Raw genomic sequence first — 9,323 nt, forward strand, 5'->3', positions numbered from 1 at the left:
CAACATTCATGTACAGGGATCTTGGGGTGCATTGGTCACATCAGGGACACAACCGTACTTAAGTACAAGAGCCCAGGATGCACCGAGGCAGTACACAAGATTTGCCAAGATTACGGTGCCATTTTGTATGTCCAAATGTTGGAGTCTCAACTCATTATAAAGGCCAGTGACCTGGCGGTGGCTGTGGTTTGGAGTTGCAGGTGTCAGCCTGGTTAGTCAATGTTGTCGACGTCCTCCACTGCTGCTCAGCTCCATGGTGCTGCAGGCAGTGTCTGATCCGCATGGTCATCCACCTGGAGATGTGCATGATCTAATGGAGCCCCAGGCTGCCACAGGGCCTCCAGCGCCCACTCCATTGACATCTGGATCTGAACACATCAACCTGTGAATGTTGTGTCTCCTTGCCTCATGCAGCCAACACTCGGCCTTTGTACCCCGGAGTGTCACCCACAGCTGGTCTTGTAAATCCTGGAGCCCCTCCAAGGGTGCATGGCCTTAACTCCTTGAAAGCAGCAATGTGTGGATAGTGGGAAAGAAGGCATATTGTATGCTGGAACTCCCTGCCACAGAGGGTAGTCGAGGCCAGTTCATTGGCTATATTTAAGAGGGAGTTAGATGTGGCCCTTGTGGCTAAGGGGATCAGAGGGTATGGAGAGAAGGCAGGTACGGGATACTGAGTTGGATGATCAGCCATGATCATATTGAATGGCGGTGCAGGCTCGAAGGGCCGAATGGCCTACTCCTGCACCTAATTTCTATGTTTCTATGTTTCTATGTTTCTAATAGATCAGGGCATTGAGTATAAGAGTCGGGATGCAGCATTATAGGACTTTGGTCAGGCCGCATTTGGAGTACAGTGTGCAATTCTAGTCACCCCATTACAGGATGGATGTAAATTTGGAGAGGGTGCAGAGGATGTTTGACAGAGTGTTGCCTGGATTAGTAAGTGCAAACACTCCTTAACTTGTGCAATAGGGGAGACAGGTATTAGACGTCCAACAATGCTGAACCTGGCATGTTCAGGCAATATCGTTGCACCTGGTAATTCCTGTTTCCAACCTCCCGTGTCATATTTGTTTGTGAGATATTATCTGTTTGTTACATTTTAGATCGGTTGGATCCCACCCCATAGGAAGATGCACCAAGAGGCTTTGGATAGACACATTGATATGCAGGGAATGGAGGGAAATGGATTACATTCAGGCAGACAGAGGAGTTTAGTTTACTTTGGCAATATGTTTGGCACGGACGTTGTGGGCCGAAGGGCCTGTTCCTTCATTACTGTTCTATGTTCATTGTTTGCACACAGCTTACACACAGAGGAAGAAACACATGTGGGTGCACACACATGGACAAAGAATACACAAGCATAAACAAAGATGGCACCTACCTGCAGCGACAATTTGCGAACGGCACAAAGACCAACAGTAAGATACAGCATTTATGAACTCACCTGCACCAGGAAATCCACTGGAATCAACGCCGTAAGTAGCGAGCTGCCAATGAATTTAAATGCTTACCACCACCGAGTGTGACTGAGGAGTGAATGAATAATGCGATGTAAAGCGCCTTGAGTATTAGAAAGGCGCTATATAAATCCCATCCATTATTATTATTATTACTAAGAACTCCCGCTGGTAGCGCCGGTATGGGAATCCCCGGGTAGAGGGGATTCCCCAATCTCGCGGAGGCACGCAGGTACATAGAAACATAGAAACATAGAAAATAGGTGCAGGAGTAGGCCATTCGGCCCTTCGAGCCTGCACCGCCATTCAATATGATTATGGCTGATCATCCAACTCAGTATCCTGTACCTTCTCTCCATTACCCCTGATCCCTTTAGCCACAAGGGCCACATCTAACTCCTCAACTGGCCTCAACTACCTTCTGTGGCAGAGAGTTCCTGAGATTCACTGGGAAAATGTGTGAAAAAAGTTTTTCTCATCTCGGTCCTAAAGGATTTCCCCTTTATACTTAAACTGTGACCCCTTGTCCTGGACTTCCCCAATATCGGGAGCAATCTTCCTGCATCTAGCCTGTCCAACACCTTAAGAATTTTGTAAGTTTCTATAAGGTCCCCCCTCAATCTTCTAAATTCTAGCGTGTACAAGCCAAGTCTATCCAGTCTTTCTCCTGGAAAGTCCTGACATCCCAGGAATCAGTCTGGTGAACCTTCTCTGTACTCCCTCTATGGCAAGAATGTCTTTCCTCAGATTTGGAGACCAAAACTGAACGCAATACTCCAGGTGTGGTTTCACCAAGACCCTGTACAACTGCAGTAGATCCTCCCTGCTCCAATACTCAAATCCTTTTGCTATGAATGCTAACATACCACTTGCTTTCTTCACTGCCTGCTGCACCTGCATGCCTACTTTCAATGACTGGTGTACCATGACACCGAGGTCTCGTTGCATCGCCCCTTTTCCTAATCGGCCACCATTTAGATAACAGTCTACTCTCCTGTTTTTGCCACCAAAGTGGATAACTTCACATTTATCCACATTATACTGCATCTGCCATGTATTTGCCAGCCTATCCAAGTCACCTTGCAGCCTCCTAGCATCATCCTCACAGCTAACATTGCCCCCCAGCTTCGTGTCATCCGCAAACTTGGAGATGTTGCATTCAATTCCCTCATCCAAATCATTTACCTAACACCACTTCCCGGCTAACCTGGATTTCACTCAGTTCCTCCATCTCATTTGACCCCCGGTCCCCTGCTATTTCCGGCAGATTAATTAAGTCTTCCTTAGTGAAGACAGAAACAAAGTAGTTATTCAATTGGTCTGCTATGTCCTTGTTCCCCATGATCAATTCACCTGTTTCTGACTGCAAGGGACCTGCATTTGTTTTAACCAATCTTTTTCTCTTCACATATCTATAAAAATGTTGCAGTCCGTTTTTATGTTCCCTGCCAGTTTTCTTTCATAATCTATTTTCCTTTTCCTAATTAAGCCCTTTGTCCTTATCTGCTGGACTCTGAATTTCTCCCAGTCCTCTGGTAGGCTGCTTTTTCTGGCTAATTTGTATGCTTCATCTTTTGTTTTGATACTATCCCTGATTTCCCTTGTTATCCACGGATGCACTATCTTACTTGATTTATTCGTTTGCCAAACTGGGATGAACCATTGTTGTAGTTCATCCATGCAGCCTTTAAATGCCTTCCATTGCATATCCACCGTCAACCCTTTAAGAATCAATCACCAGTCTATCTTGGCTAATTCACGTCTCATACCCTCAAAGTTACCTTTCTTTAAGTTCAGAACCCTTGTTTCTGAATTAATAATGTCACTCGCCATCCTAATGAAGAACTCAACCGTATTATAGTCACTCTTGCCCAAGGGGCCACACACAACAATACTGCTAACTAACCCTTCATCATTACTCAATACCCAGTCTAGAATAGCCTGCTCTCTCGTTGGTTCCTCTACATGTTGGTTTAGAAAACTATCCCGCATACATTCCAAGAAATCCTCTTCCTCAGCACCCCTGCCAATTTGATTCACCCAATCTATATGTAGATTGAAGTCACCCATTATAACTGTTTTGCCTTTGTTGCACGCATTTCTAATTTTCTGTTTGATGCCATCCCCAACTCTACTACTACTGTTAGGTGGCCTGTACACAACTCCCACTAGCGTTTTCTGCCCCTTAGTGTTTCGCAGCTCTACCCATATTGATTCCACATCCTCCAAGCTAATGTCCTTCCTCTCTATTGTGTTAATCTCCTCTCTAACCAGCAACGCTACCCCACCTCCTTTTCCTTTCTGTCTATCCCTCCTGAATATTGAATATCCCTGGATGTTTAGCTCCCAGCCTTGTTCACCCTGGAGCCATGTCTCCGTGATCCCAACTATATCATATTCATTAATAGCTATCTGCACATTCAACTCATCCATGTTGGGTCTGAGTGCTTCCCTTCTCTGCCTCCTGCCTCACACACTGTCTACTAGCTTTCTCTATTTGAGTCCCTCCCCCCAGACGTTCAAGTTTAATGTCTCCCCAGTAGCATTTGCAAATCTCTCCGCCAGGATATTTGTCCCCCTCAGGTTCAAGTGCAACCCGAACTTTTTGTACAGGTCACACCTTCCACAAAAGAGGTTCCAATGATCCTGAAACTTGAATCCCTGCCCACTGCACCAGTCCCTCAGCCACGCATTTATCCTCCACCTCGCTCCATTCCTACTCAATACTACTTTGGCCATCTCCTGTAGCTCCACATGTGAATGGCTGCTCTGCCCTATTCTCCCCCCAGTTAGCCAATTTCCCCTTAATCTCTTCTCTTCTCTTCTCTATCTCTATATCTCTATCTTCTCTATATCTCTACATCACTTCTTCTGCTCTTCTCTATATTATTACTGAAACTCTCATCTTGTCCTCTTCCGGTTTGCGTTGTTTTAAATCTGCGCAAAAACGATCCCCATAGTGCTACGATTTTTCGCCATCGTATTCGCTATTCTCCTAAACTGCAATTGCATCCAGTTTTTTTAAGATCGGTGAAATATTTTTAAAGTTATTGCTGTTATTCGCCAGGAGGGAGGGGTGTGGGGATGGGGATATGTGTGGGGGAGGTGTGGTTTGTGCAGGAGGGGGGTGTGGCGGGGGTTTGGGGGAGGGGGGTGTGTGTGAGGGTGTGTGTGGCGGAAGGGGTGTGTGTGGGAGGTGGGGGTTTGTGGGAACTGTGGGGAGTAGTGGGGGGAGGGGAGGGGTGGGGTGGTGCGGGGGTGGGGGTTTGTGGGCTCAGTGGCTCTGGCTCCGAATTCCGGCGCCTGTCCCACTCAGTGGCTCCCAGCCCCGGCTGCACTCGGCTCGTCGTGGTGGTCGCCACCCCTGCACGCCAATACAGCAGCCCCCGCCCGCAAACACAGCAGCCCCCGCCCGCAAACACAGCAGCCCCCGCCCGCAAACACAGCAGCCCCCGCCCTGAACACAGCAGCCCCCGCCCACAAACACAGCAGCCCCCGCCCACAAACACAGCAGCCCCCGCCCGCAAACACAGCAGCCCCCGCCCGCAAACACAGCAGCCCCCGCCCACAAACACAGCAGCCCCCGCCCACAAACACAGCAGCCCCCGCCCACAAACACAGCAGCCCCCGCCCGCAAACACAGCAGCCCCCGCCCGCAAACACAGCAGCCCCCGCCCCCAAACACAGCAGCCCCCGCCCACAAACACAGCAGCCCCCGCCCACAAACACAGCAGCCCCCGCCCACAAACACAGCAGCCCCCGCCCACAAACACAGCAGCCCCCGCCCACAAACACAGCAGCCCCCGCCCACACACACAGCAGCCCCCGCCCACAAACACAGCAGCCCCCGCCCACACACACAGCAGCCCCCGCCCACAAACACAGCAGCCCCCGCCCACAAACACAGCAGCCCCCGCCCACAAACACAGCAGCCCCCGCCCACAAACACAGCAGCCCCCGCCCACAAACACAGCAGCCCCCGCCCGCACACACAGCAGCCCCCGCCCGCGGACACAGCAGCCCCCGCCCGCAAACACAGCAGCCCCCGCCCGCAAACACAGCAGCCCCCGCCCGCAAACACAGCAGCCCCCGCCCGCGGACACAGCAGCCCCCGCCCACAAACACAGCAGCCCCCGCCCGCAAACACAGCAGCCCCCGCCCACAAACACAGCAGCCCCCGCCCACAAACACAGCAGCCCCCGCCCGCAAACACAGCAGCCCCCGCCCGCAGACACAGCAGCCCCCGCCCGCAAACACAGCAGCCCCCGCCCGCAAACACAGCAGCCCCCGCCCACAAACACAGCAGCCCCCGTCCCTGAACACAGCAGCCCCCGCCCGCAAACACAGCAGCCCCCGCCCGCACACACAGCAGCCCCCGCCCGCGGACACAGCAGCCCCCGCCCGCAAACACAGCAGCCCCCGCCCGCGGACACAGCAGCCCCCGCCCACACACACAGCAGCCCCCGCCCGCAAACACAGCAGCCCCCGCCCGCAAACACAGCAGCCCCCGCCCACAAACACAGCAGCCCCCGCCCACAAACACAGCAGCCCCCGTCCCTGAACACAGCAGCCCCCGCCCACAAACACAGCAGCCCCCGCCCGCACACACAGCAGCCCCGCCCTAGAACACAGCAGCCCCCGCCCGCAAACACAGCAGCCCCCGCCCGCACACACAGCAGCCCCCGCCCGCCAACACAGCAGCCCCCGCCCGCACACACAGCAGCCCCCGCCCGCAAACACAGCAGCCCCCGCCCACAGACACAGCAGCCCCCGCCCGCACACACAGCAGCCCCCGCCCACACACACAGCAGCCCCCGCCCACAAACACAGCAGCCCCCGCCCGCAAACACAGCAGCCCCCGCCCACACACACAGCAGCCCCCGCCCACACACACAGCAGCCCCCGCCCGCAAACACAGCAGCCCCCGCCCTCACACCGCTCCTTATTCCTTCTTCAGTGAAGCCGGCGCATGTGCGCATGTGCAGGACATTTCTAGAGAGTGCGCATGTGCGAAGTATTTCGGGCGGGAAAAGCCTGCAGAATCAGCCATGTTTGCCAGAAGTTTCTGAATTTATGTATTAAAGAAATAAGTTGCTTAAAGCTTAAATAAAGTTAAGTTAATTACGAGTAGTGAAAGTTTCATTTATCTCACAACAATTTAAGCAACTTATCTCAGAAGTCAAACAATCCGACTTGGGATGGAGAAGCTACTGAAACCACAACGCTTGGATCTGGATCCCAACTCACCTGCTGCTACAAAGAATTGGAAGCACTGGCTTCGTAAACTAAATAACTTATTTGATGAGTGTGGCAATGATGCACCAGACAGACTCAGGACATTAATAAGCTTTGTCTCTTGTGATGAATATGATTACATAGAGGAATGTACAACTTATGATTCTGCTATTGATGTACTAAGCAAACTCTTCGTTAAGACACCCAACGTGATATTCGCTCGACACCTCCTTGCTACTCGGAAACAAAAACCTGGTGAGTCACTTGATGAATTTTTACAAGTACTTCAAAGACTTAGTAAAGACTGTGCCTTCAAAGCAGTTACCGCTGATCAATATCAACAGGATGTTATTCGAGACTCTTTTATCAATGATTTGGCATCGCCTTTAATACGACAGAGACTATTAGAACACAAAACCTTGGATTTACAGTCAGCTTACAATCAAGCTTACTCTTTAGACTTGGCTCAAAAAAATTCAGATGCTTATGGCTCATCTAATGTGTATTCTGCTGCAACTACTACAAAAGAATTTCACCCACGTGCTAATATGGAGCAAACGGAAACAATTTCTACTGATAAAGGTGCCCTTGCCGCAGCATATAATTATTCAAAAAGGAAGTGTCACTTTTGCGGGGGTAATATTCATAATAGTTGTGGCAAGAAGGGACATTATTCTAGAGTATGTAAGTCCAAAGCAACTACTAAAAGTGTGACTGCTGCCATATACATGCCTTCTTTATGTGCAATTACAGCTGCATTTCCTCAGAGCTTATCTCATGCAGCTACAATGGTATCCATTAATGGCCATACACTTAATGTACCACTTGAATCTTGCAGTTCACAAAGTTTTATGTGAACAAGTTGTGTCCCGACTAAATCTAACTATAATTCCTTCAAATAGAGAAATCTCGATGGCTCTGACAACTCTCAACACTCAAATTATAGGATCTTGTATTGTAGACTTTATTCTGAACAAAACTAGCTATAAATCTGTATGTCTTGGTGTTTTGAACAATTTGTGTAGCGATATAATTCTAGGTCAGGATTTCCAGAAATTGCACAGATCACTTCAAATAATGTATGAAGGAACTATGCCTGATCTTGTATTGTCAAAGCCACCAGTATTGTGTGGTCTTTCTGCTGCATCTGTTGAATGTCCTTCATTATTCACTAATTTATCCTCCAAGTGCAAGCCAATTGCTACAAAATCAAGACATTTTAGTAAAGATGATAGGAACTTATCAACACAGAAGTAACTAATCTTTTACAAGAAGGGATTATAGAATCCAGTTCTTCCCCTTGGAGGGCACAAGTTATCGTGGTTAAGGACCCCTTGGAGAGACATAGAAAGAGACTCTGCATTGATTACTCTCAAACTATAAACCAGTTCACGGAGCTTGATGCATATCCATTACCTCGAATAGAAGAGATTATCAATACATTAGCTAAGTATAAGATTCTCTACTTTTGACTTAAAAAGTGCTTACTATCAAATTCCTCTGAAGGAATCAGAGAAGAAATACACTGCGTTTGAAGCAAATGGGAAATTATATCACTACTGCAGAGTTCCTTTTGGGGGAACTAATGGCGTGGCTGTTTTTCAGAGAGAGAGGGACAAACTTGTTGAACAGGAAAACCTTAAAGATACTTTCCCTTATCTTAATAATATAACTATTGCAGGAAAAGACCAAACTGAACATGATGAACATGTACAACGGTTTTTAGATGTTGTACATTCTAAAAATCTAACATTAAATGAGGCAAAGTCAATAACATTAGTATCATCGATTAATATTCTTGGTTATTGGGTTGGAAATGATATAATCAAGCCTGATCCGGAAAGACTCTGCCCACTCCAAGAGATACCTGTTCCAGCAACATTAAACTCTCTACGAAGGGTTCTTGGGATGTTTTTTGTGTTTTTTTTTTTTTTTTTTTTTTTTTTTGTTTTGTTTTTAGGGACAGTGCATATTAATGAACATTTGCATGTAACTATGCGAGATTGTAGCCAATCAGTAGCTAATTTCCATCTCTAGTCCCAGGCAAAGGTAGGTGAAGTGTCTTGCCAAGGACAAAACGACAGTACACACTCCAAGCAGGATTCGAACCGGCCACCTTCAGGTTGCCAGCCGAACACTTAGCCCATTGTGCCATCTGTCGTCCTTTATGCTAAATTGACACCAAATTTTTCTGACAAAATTCAACCTTTGATTAGAGCAAAATCTTTCCCCCTTGACTCTACAGCAATTGGTGCCTTTACTTCTTTAAAGAAACAATTGGAATCTGCGACGTTACACGCCATCGATGAGGATCTCCCCTTTGTTGTTGAATGTGATGCCTGATTTAGCAGTATCAGCAACATTAAATCAAGGAGGACGACCAGTTGCTTTCATGTCTCGTACTCTCCAAGGTAGTGAATTGCACTACCCATCCGTCGAAAAGGAAGCTACAGCAATTATTGAAGCAGTGAGGAAATTGAGTCATTTCCTTGCTCGCCAGCATTTCACTTTGATAACAGATCAGCGTTCAGTAGCTTTTATGCTGGATAATCGGAAACGAACAAAGATTAAAAATAGTAAAATTCATGAATGGAGGATTGAATTATCCGCATATAGTTATTC

The 9,323-nt window shown here is 48.3% G+C and overlaps 1 long non-coding RNA gene across 1 annotated transcript in view; it reads left to right on the plus strand.

Moving 5' to 3' along the window:
* The first annotated feature begins 1,418 nt into the window (after positions 1 to 1,418).
* The window catches only part of LOC116967603, an 89,309-nt gene continuing 81,404 nt past the window's right edge, over positions 1,419 to 9,323 (plus strand). The window contains exon 1 of the long non-coding RNA XR_004410266.1: positions 1,419 to 1,484. This is a non-coding gene — a long non-coding RNA (uncharacterized LOC116967603). The remainder of the gene's footprint in view (positions 1,485 to 9,323) is intronic.

Source organism: Amblyraja radiata, chromosome 40, assembly GCF_010909765.2.
Source record: "Amblyraja radiata isolate CabotCenter1 chromosome 40, sAmbRad1.1.pri, whole genome shotgun sequence".
Lineage (NCBI taxonomy): Eukaryota > Metazoa > Chordata > Chondrichthyes > Rajiformes > Rajidae > Amblyraja > Amblyraja radiata.